Raw genomic sequence first — 11,219 nt, 5'->3', positions numbered from 1 at the left:
AAGCAAGCTAGCAGAGATGGGGGAAGATAGATGCCATGTCACATGAAGATCACCAAGGAGCCAAGGGACAGAAACTGAAAAAAGAGACAAGAACCTTCCCCCAGACTCAACAGAGAAAGCCTTCCCCTAGAGCCAGTGCCCTGAGTTCAGACTTCTAGCCTCCTAAACTGTGAGAAAATAAATTTCTGTTCATTAAGGCCACCCACTTGTATTTCTGTTATAACAGCACTAGAGAGCTAAGACAGAGTATTTCTGTTATAGCAGCGCTAGATAACTAAGACAGAGAGTGGAGTGGTGCTCTAACAAATAACAAAAACGTGAAAGTGGTTTTGGAATTGGGTAATTTGTGGAGCCTGGAAGAGTTTCTTGGAAGAAGTAGAGCCAGAATGCTCCTTAGAAGCAAGGATGGCAAGACTTCATCTCATGTACTTTGGACATGTTATCAGGAGGGACTGATCCCTGGAGATGGACACCATGCTTGGTAAAGGAAAGGGTCAGCAAAAAAGAGGAAGGTTCTCAAGAAGATGGATTGACACGGTGGCTGCAACAATAGGCTCAAACATAGCAACGATTGTAAGGATGGCGCAGGACCGGGCAGTGTTTCATTCTGTTGTACATAGGGTCACTATGAGTCAGAACCGACTCGATGGCACCTAACAACAATAGTAAAAGTCTAGATTGCCTTGAAGAAACTGTTGGTAGAATTATAGATGTCAAGGGCAATTCTTGTGAGGGCTCAGAAGGAAGAGAGGAGAACCATGGAGAAAGTCTCTATTAGAAAGTACATATGGCATCATCAACAGAATGTTGCTAGAATGTTAAACATGTGGATGTTAAATATGCTTCTGGTGAGGCTTTAAAGGGAAATGTTGAACATATGATTGGACAGTGGAGGAAAGGCGATGTTTTTAATGCAGTAGCAGAGAACTTGTCTGAATTATGTTCACTTGTTTCTTGGAAGGTAGAACTTGTAAGCGATAAAGTTGGGTATTTGGCTGAGGAGATTTCTAAGAAAAACCACAAAGGAGTTGTGTGGTTTCTACTTGCCACTTACAGTAAAATGCAAGAGGAAAGAAATAAACTGTGCAAAATGAAAACAGAACTTTAAAATTTGGAAAATTCTGTTGTACAAACTCAGGACACATATTCTAGAATTTTCACCAAGGATTTGGCTACACAATCTTTTGTTAAAGATATTAAGCCTGTGACTGATGGGTCTAACCAACTACCATAGCAGAAAACCCATCAGCTTAGACTGAAGGGACAGAAACAGGACAAAACGAAGAAAAGCTGTCTATATCTGGGAATTCTACAGGCAGGAAACAGACAAAAGGAGCTACATCTATTGTCTTCCAAATAAAGAAATAGATCATCCCTGGAGGAGCTCGTAGATCAGCAGAACTGTTGAAGGAAGCACAGGAAGCAGGGCTACCTTGGTTTCAAAAGGCGGAGCCACAGCCTTGTAGGTTTCAAAGAGTCGAACCTCCACCAACTCGGTTCTGGAGTGTGGGGCTGCTGTTCAAGTGAGCCAAGAGGATGGAGCCACTGTCCAAAACTGAGGGTGTGGGTTCTTCCCCCAAATGTGAAGGGGTGAGGCTGCCATGCCTGAGTGGCAGGAAAATAGAGCCTGCCAAGGTTGAGGGTGTGGGGTCGCCACTCAGATGACAGAGCAGAGTTGCCATCCCAGTTGTTCTAAAAGGTGGGGCTGAAGCCCAGGGCCAAGGGACCTCCACCCCAAATCTAGAGAGCGTGGCCAACACCCAGAGCCTGGAGGGCAGGGCCCTCGCCCAGGTGGTCCTGAAGAGCAGAGGATTATTTTCAAGTTTTGAGAGCTAATGTAATTTGTTCTGCTGGGTTTTGACTTGCTTCAAATCCAAAAAACCAAACCTGTTGTAGTTGAGTTGATCCTTACACATAGCGACCCTATAGCACAGAGTAGAACTGCTCCCATACAGTTTCCAAGGCTGTAAGTCTTTATGGAAGCAGATTGCCACACCTTTCGAACGCAGAGCTGCTGGTGGTTTGAACCACCAACTTTTCAGTTAGCAACTGAACACTTAACCACTGCACTACCAGGGCTCCTTGGACTTGCTTTTTACCTGGTAGTCCTTCTTTTCCTCCAATTTCTCACATTTGTAATGGACATGTCTGCCTTGTGCCTGTTCCACCATTGTACCTTGGAAGCAGATAACTTGTATTGTAGGTTTCACAGGATCACAGATGAAGAGGAATTTTGCTCCAGGGTAGAATACACCTAAAGTGTCACCCATATGTGTTTTAGATAATTCAGAAGATGATATTTTGAACTTGGAGTTGATTAAAGACTTTTGTGATGATGTGTGTCATGGATTGAATTGTATCCCCCCAAAATATGTGTATGAACTTGGCCAGGCCATGATTCCCAGTATTGTGTGATTGTCTACCATTTTGTCATCTGATGTGACTTTCCCATGTGTTGTAAATCCTACCTCTACGATGTTAATGAGGTGGGATAAGTGGCAGTTATGTTAATGAGGCAGGACTCAATCTACAAGCCTGGATTGTGTCTTGAGCCAATTTCTTTTGAGATATAAAAGAGAGAAGCGAGCAGAGAGACAGGGGACTTCAAACCACCAAGAAAGCAGTGCTGGGAGCGGAGTTCGTCCTTTGGACCCAGGATTCCTGACAGAAGCTCCTAGTCCAGGGTAAGATTGATGACAAGGACGTTCCTCCAGAGCCAACAGGGAAAGCCTTCCCCTGGAGCTGACGTCCTGAATTTGGACTTCCAGCCTACTAGGCTGTGAGAGAATGAACTTCTGTTTGCTAAAGACATCCACTTGCGGTATTTCTGTTACAGCAGCACTAGATACCTAAGACAATGTGATGGGGTGAATGTGTTTTGCATGTTGGAAGGACATGTATCTTGGGGGGCCAAAAGGTGGAAAGTTATGGATTGAATTGTGTCCCCTCAAAATATGTGTTATAAATTCTAACTCCTATACTTGTGGTTATAATCCCATTTGGGAATGGGTTTTCTTTTTCGTGTTAATGAGGCATTATTAGTGTAGGGTGTGTTTTAAGTCATTCTCTTTTGAGATATAAAAGAACAGATTAAGCAAGTAAGCAAGCAGAGATAGGGGAAGATAGATGTCATGACACATGAAGATCACCAAGGAGCCAAGGAAGAGAAGCTGAAAAGAAACAAGAATCTTTCCCCAGAGAGGATAGAGAGAGAAAGCCTTTCCCTAGAGATGGCATCCTGAATTCAAACTTCTAGTCTCCTAAATTTGTTTGTTAAAGCCATCCACTTGTGGTATTTCTGCTGTAACAGCACTAGGTAACTAAGACACTTGCTGCTCTCCCCATCAGGCACACACATTTTAGTTACCAGGTCCTTAACCTTTAGCTCCTGAAAGAACCTGATCTTGTAGATTCCTGAGTCTGGAGACAAAGGATAGGAATTTTTATGATACCAAGCAACAACAAATACCAGGCTAGCTCTTTCCTCAGCTTCCTCCACACATCGAAGAAGTGGCAAACTCTGCACCTCCTTTTTATACAGAACACACTGTAAACACACATTTATGTACCTAAAATGAATTTGTAGTGAAATAAATATCATTATTGAACTTTTGTTACACCAAGACACTTTGGTGTAAATGTCCCTAAGAAAATACACTTATTAAAGGAAAAAAACTGGCTAAGAACAAACACAAAGTGCTCCTTTCTTCTATTACTCAAGGGCAAGGTGACTGGTTTCCACGCTGCAGTCAGTGGGCTGGAGAGGACCTACAGGATGTTTGCCAACTTGAGGAGCTTGTGTAGCCTCAGGGCTCTGGACTGGGTGAAGGACAATAGCATCCCTCGTGTTCTGGGTACTGGGCAAGGCAGGAAGTGGATGTGGACACTGATCAAGGAGATGAAAGGTTGGTGAAGACAAAGTTTGTCCCCTTGGTTTTGCCCTGGAGGGCTATGTTACAGGGGATGTATGTAGGGCCAGAAGCAGGCCCGAATGAGTTCCAGTTCAGCTGGCAGCTGTATCTTCCTTATGCCACGTCATCCCACCCAGTGTCTCTTCCTGACTACACTGGCAACCTGTAACTCTCAAGGAAACAACTTGTGTCTCTCTTCCTGAGCAGTTCACTCTGCCTGGAACATTTCCTGCCTCCTACTCCCAATCTGGCTAACCCTTCAGATACTTTCGGAAGCCTTCCCTGATCCACCTGTTTGGCTTAGATGTTCCTCTATGTGTTTCCATGGCATACTGAACTTCCCCAGTTACAGACTTGTTACACTGAGCTGTCATTTCCTGTTTATCTCTCCGTACTTTCCACCAGATCTGAGCCTCCTGCAGGGCAATTGCTCAATATATGATGGCTGGATGGAGGATGATGGATAGGTGGAATATGGATGGAGGCTGGATGGAAGAATGGCTAAGGGTTTAGGGTTTAGAGTTAAAGGTTAAGGGTTAGGCTTTAGGGTTTCAGGTTTATGGGTTTTAGGGTTGTTAGGACTAGGTTTAGGGCTTGGAGATCTGGGGTAGGAGTCAGGATCAGGGCAAAAATCAGGGCCAGAGTCAGTATCAAGGCCAGAGTTACAGTCAGGTCTAGGGCCATGGTGAAGGTCAGGTTCAGGATCACCTCAGGGCCAATCCAGGGTCAGGGTAAAAGCCATGGCTGGGACCTGTACCACAAACAGGGTCTGGGCCAGGGCCAAGGCCAGAGACAGGGTCAGGACCACAATGAGGACCAGAATCAGGGCCAGGGTAAGGTAGAGTTCCAGGGCTAGGCCATGTCTAGGGCTAGGATCAGGGTCAGCGCCATGAACAGGATCAGGGAATTACCAGGTGGAGAAGTGCTTGGTGGTTATAATACGCAGGGAGTTCCCCTTTTGTTCTCCTCTGACAGATTAAATGCAATCAAGGCAAGCTATTTTAAACTAAGTGGGAGTAGTTAATGAAGTGATCCAAGGAAAAATCCTGAAAATAAATAAAGCTGCATACTTATTAGAAGGCCTATCCCCTTGCCAAAGGAGCCCTGGTGGCCCAATGGTTAGGCATTCGGCTGCTAACCAAAAGTTTGGGGGTTCGAACCCACCCAGCTGCTCGTAGGGAGAAAGACATGGTGATCTTTCAATGAATGTGAAAACCTAGTGGAGACAAAGTTTGGTCTCTGCTAAATGTAATCTCTCTAGACGTTTCACTGAAGCTTAATGTGCTTGTAGGAAAGGGTCGAAGGATGTTCAAAAACTGTGTACGCCATGTGGCCAGTGCCTGGTCCCTCCTCTCACCAATGCCTCCGGGGGTCCCCCTCCCACCCAGCAGCACAGAGCAGCCTCCCCATGAAGGTCCTTCTTCCCAAGACCTCAAAGGAAGCACAGAGGCAGGGCCTTGGTTGGAGATGAGATGGGACGCGAGATCCTCAGAGGGCTCCAGGGAGCAGGCTGGTCCCCCTCCTCCCATGAGCTCAAAGCAAACCAGCAGTTTTATACCACTTCTGTAAGCACTGGGCTGGGCTCTGTAAGTTCTGTTGAAAAGTATAACAATTTTGCATCATTTTTCCTGTATGGCTTTTTAAACACAAGGGTGTTTACAGAAATTTCATATATATTGAATTCAGTCTTGATTACATTTGATTCAATGACTTAATGAGTACAAAGTAACCCACATTCCCTTGAACCAGGGAGCAATGCTACAGCTATTCTACTTGTATTTTCATTGTAGCTTTTCTTGGGATTTCTCCAAGGAGCAGAGGCAGAATGAGCTTTCATCTGGACATCCAGAGTGGGGTCTCATCGAGGTAGCCATGATATGGTCCCAATGTGTGTACATACCTGTACGTGTGGGTACAGGTGTGTATGTCTGTATTATATCACGGTATGTATATATGCCTGTACATGTGAGTATGTGCATGTCTGTGTCATTTGACACTGTGTGCAAACCTGTACGTGTGTGTGCAGGTATGCACGTCTATGTCATGTTGCAGTGTGTGTACACCCCAGTTTGTGTGTGAGTGTGTGTGTATGCACAGGGCTGTACGTGTGCAAGGGCTGGCCTCTATGCACACAGAAGAGCATTTGTACATCCTGTGTGTGCACTGCTGGTAAACCAGGGCACACAGGGGCTCAGGTGAAGGAAACTAGGAGTCAAAACAACAAACCAGAGCCACAGAGGGAGGCACCCCAACCTGCTGGGAGCTGAATGGCCTCAAAATACAAACCCCAGTGCAGACTCACTACCCAAAACCTCCTGGGTTGCCACCAGATGGCACCAGCCACCATTCTGCCCAACTCCCAACTCACTTCATCCTGAGTGGCCTGAGCTATGAGCCCTACCTGCCAGACCCCCTCCGAACAGGGGCTGTGCTGACCACCACTTCTAAACTTCCAGGGGCTTGTCCTTCCAGGATGACAGCTCCTGTTCCAGGCAGAATGGTTCTGGTACGCTTTTGTGACATGCTGCTGTACTCCAACTATGGAACGGAGTTTTAAAATGACTAGGCCTTGGTGTGAGGTGTAATCTCTGAGCAGTTTGGGCCGATGGCATCTTGTAATCAGAGGTGTGTGTAACTCAAGGGAGCTCTGTCTCTGTGTCTCTTCCATTAATTTTTTTTTTAATTTTATTTACTTTGCTGTTGTTGAGAATACACAGCAAAACAAACACCAATTCAACAGTTTCTACATGTGCAATTTAGTGACACTGATTACCTTCTTTGAGTTGTGCAACCATTCTTACCTCTTTTTCTGAGTTGTTCCTCCCCCATTAACATTAACTCACTGCCCCCTAAGATTCCTATCTACTCTTTCGAGTTGTTCTTATCAATTTCATCCCATATAGTTCTTAAAAGAGCATAATGGTCAAGGCAGATTTTTTTTGCTAGTTAACACTTGTTCTGTTTTAAGGAGACTCCAGGGAATGTTTCTGATTTAAGCTTGTTATGGATTGAATTGTGTCCCCCCAAAATGTGTGTCAACTTGGCTAGGCCATGAATCCCAGTATTGTGTGATTGTCCACCATTTTGTCATCTGATGTGATGTGTTGTAAATTCTACCTCTACGATGTTAATGAGGCAGGATTAGAGGCAGTTGTGTTAAGGAGGCAAGACTCAATTTACAAGATTAGATTGTATCTTCAGTCAAGCTCTTTTGAGATATAAAAGAAGTAAGCAGAGAGACAGGGGGACCTCATACCACCAAGAAAACAGTGCCAGGAGAAGAGTGCATCCTTTGGACCAGGGTCTCTACACCAAAAAGCTCCTAGACCAAGGGAAGATTGATGACAAGGACATTCTTCCAGAGCCAACAGAGAGAAAGCCTTCTTCTGGAGCTGGTGTCCTGAATTTGAACTTCTAGACTACTAGACTGTGAGAGAATAAATTTCTCTTTGTTAAAGCCATCCGCTTGTGTTATTTCTGTTACAGCAGCTCTAGATAACAAAGACAAAGGTTTAAAGATTAACTCAGGGCAATGGTTTCAGGGGCTCATTCACCTTCCATTGCTCCAGAAAGTCTGGATTCCATGAGAATTTGAAATTCTGGTCTCCATTTTCCCCCTTTCGATCAGGATTCTTCTATGGAATCTTTGATCAAAATGTTCAGTAATGGTAGCCGGGCACCATCTAGTTCTTCTGGTCTCCTGGCAAAGGAGCCGTTGTTCATGGAGGCAATAAGCCACACATTCCATATCTTCCTCCTATTCCAGACTCTTCTCTGCTGCTCCAGGTGAATAGAGACCAATTGTTGTGCTTGGAGGCTTTTAAGACCCCAGGCACTACCAATAAACTAAAACCAAACCAAACCTGTTGCCATGGAGTCAATTCCAACTCATAGTGACCCTACAGGACAGAGCAGAACTGCCCCATAGAGTTTCCAAGGAGCACCTGGTGGACTTGAACTGCCAACGTTTTGGTTAGCAGCCATAGCATTTACTCACTACCCCACCAGGGTTTCCACCAGCAAACTAGGAGATAGAAAAGAAGCGTTATACACGTTGTCAGGCCAATTAACTGGGATGTCCCATGAACAATGACCCTAAACCTCCAAACCAAGGAATCAAATCCCATGAGGTGTTTGGTTGTATATAAGCAACCTCAGCAGCTACTCTTTTTTTTTTTTCTTCTGTTTTTGTCGTGAATATATCTACTACATGACTTTTGTCAATTCAACTTTTCACAGGTGTACAGCTTATTAATAGCAATTACAATAATTGGCTATGCAAACCTATCTTTAATCAACAAGATTTTTCTGCCACTGTTAACCTCCCTTTTCCCTTCCTTCTGCCATTGGTAATCACTAATAAAAATTTGGTCTCTGTACATTTGTCTTTTCTTGCCTTTTTATATAAGTGAGGTCATACAGTATTTGCCCTTTTGTGATTGGCTTATTTCACTCAGCGTATGTCTTCCAGTTCCATTCATACTGTAGCATGTATTAAGAGTTCATTTCTCCTAGTAGCTGAATAGTATTCTATTGTATGTATGTACCACATTTTGTTTATCCATTCATCTGTTGATGAGCATTTATGTTGTTTCTACCTTTTGGCTATTGTGAATGGTGCTGCAATAAAGGTTGGTGTACAAGTTTCTTTTTGAGTCTCTGCTTTCAAGTCTTTTGAGTATATGCCTAGGAGTGGAATTGCTGAAGTCATATGGTAATTCTATTTTTAGATTTTTGAGTAACCACCACCGGGTTTTCCACAATGGCTGTACCATTTTGCATTCCCATTAGCAACAAATAAGTGTTCCAATTTCCTCACATCCTTGCCAGCATTTGCCATTTTCTATTTTTTTTATCTTAACCATCCTAGTGGGAGTGAAATGGTATCTCATTATGATTTTGATTTGCATCTCTCTGATGGCTAATGACACTGAGCATCTTCCATTAATATTTTTTAAACCTTCATTGAGATATAATTTAAAATTAACCAATTGTAAGTATACAAATTAATGATTTTTAGTACATTTATAGAATTGTACAACTATTACTACAGCCTCGTTTTGGAACATTTTCATCTGCCCAGAAGGCCCCTTGTGCCCCTCTGCTGTTAGTACCTGCCCCTGCTGCTGCCAAAAGGGACAACCGGAGTGCTTTCTACATATACACTGTACTTTTCTGGACTTTCAATACAAATGGAATCATACAACGTGACTCTCATTGACGGTGTCTAGCATGTGTCAGTAGTGTCTTCTTTCTGTGGCTGAGAGGCATCTGTTGAATGAATGTACCCAATTCATTTATCCTCACACCTGGTGGGCGGTGTATCATTGCTTCCAGTTCTGGCTACTATGCGTGATGCCCTGGGAACCCTGCACCAACGCACGACCTCCAACCTCACCCGTCCCCCTCGCCGTGCCTAGCACGATCCCTGACCCCGCGGACCCCGCCCCGACACACGACCTCCAGCCACATAGGCCAGAGGATCCGACCTCGCCCTCCCCGCTGCGCCGGTTCCCTGTGCAGACGCATGCGGAGCTGCGGAGCCGCCCAGGTAACAGCCTGACAAAGCTCGACCCCTGGGCGCGGGGCGGGAGGGCGAATGTCCGCCCTCCTCCGGGGAGCTGCTGCGGGAGGCAGTTCTCTGAGGCCGCGCTTGGTGCCGCAGTGTGCCACAGGGGCAGGGGCGGCCCCGTTCGCATCAGCTCAGTGAGAACCTGGGCAACAAGGCGCCAGCTAGAACCTCTGCTGGAACAGCCGGTCCCCACCACCATTGTGCCCAGGCGAGTGGACGCCGCCTAGCGTCACCAGCCCTCGATGCCAAGCCAGGCCCAGGAGACCCCGCGTGGCTGCCCCTCGGGCCACCTCTCTCCCCTCGCACAGGAGCCAGAAGGGACTGAGGTGTCACGAATGTGCGCACCGCTGGCGGTAGACTTCGAAGTGTCAGGACGTGAATGCAATTCTCCACCACCGACGAAGTGAGAACCTGACTCCTGGGCCATGACCCTAGCTGGGTGCGGCGCACAGGTGGAGGCAGATGGGCCGGGTGGAGGGGGACTGGGGGGTGAGGGGAGGCTGCCCATCCAGGTGAGTGGGTGGTCCCTAGGGAGTCAGCACCCATTGCTGGAAGGGCTCAGGACAGAGAGATGGAGGCGTTGGCACCTGCGGCATCCGGCCAGCGTCTCTTGTCCAGCCCTGCTCTGTTCCTCCCCGTCCACTGGTGCATTGGTGCCTTTGAGGGGCAACGTGAGATCACTTGCCACACCTGCCCTGCCCCGGGTGTCCCCAAAACGTCACCCACCGTTGCAGCCCAGCCCAGCCCCTCAGTCTGTACACTGGTTCTGCGTCTGGCAGCTCCTCCCCTGCTCTGTCCTCCTGTTTGCCCCTTTGCTTAACATCTGCACGAACAAGCTTCCCTGAAGCCCCACACCTTGCTCAGCCTGCGCTGCCTCCCTGCCCTGCCTCTCTCCCAGCGTGGGACCTTAAGCAGTCAGCTCTGCAGCCTACAACATTATACAGCAAGGCGATATCCCTGCTCTAACAGACACCGAGAACTTTCAGGCTTTCTTTTTCCTTTTCTTCCTACGCCAGATTTCAGTCTTGAACTCTAGTATAACCACCTGTGTGGAGATGCTGGCTTCAACAGAGGTGAAGGGGGGAAATGTGAAGAGAGACAGTTTTATCCTTTAAGGTACGGACATTAATTTTCATTAAAAAAAAAAAGATTCAGGGCCTGCATATGTACTTCTTGCAGGAACAAGAGCAGGAGTGAGGCAGGGCCTGGCAGGGCAGCGGGCGGGGGAGTAGACAGGAGATTTCTGGGGACACCAGAGCCCAAGAGCCCATTTCCTCTGATCAGTCCCAATCACCCCTCATTGCTGCATTATTAATGTTGCCCACCTCCTACCCCTCTTCAATGTCTCATCACCACTGCACTAATTTATTCTAGTGATTTCGGCCTGGATCAATAAAGCCAATGGGGAAGATTTACACATTCAGTTTCAACTGAAGGGACAGAAACAGACACAGTCTGCACAGAGCTTTGTGTGGACCTTCCTGGAGGGAAGTAGGGAGTCCCTGGGTGTTGCAAACAGTTGCTAACCAAAATCCACTGAGAGGCACCTTGGAAGAAAGACCTGGTGATCTACTTTTGAAAAGTCACCCAATGAAAATCCTATGGAGCACAGTTCTACTCTGACATACATGGGGTCACAATGAGATGGTAGACTTCACAGCAACTGGTTTAGAGGCAAGGGAGCCCATTGGAGGGTGTGTCGTAGTAACATCAAAAATCACCTAGATTTCCCAGGG

This window comes from Loxodonta africana, chromosome 11 (assembly GCF_030014295.1).
Source record: "Loxodonta africana isolate mLoxAfr1 chromosome 11, mLoxAfr1.hap2, whole genome shotgun sequence".
Lineage (NCBI taxonomy): Eukaryota > Metazoa > Chordata > Mammalia > Proboscidea > Elephantidae > Loxodonta > Loxodonta africana.
The sequence above is the reverse complement of the archived record's forward strand: the minus strand, read 5'-3'. Positions refer to the sequence as shown.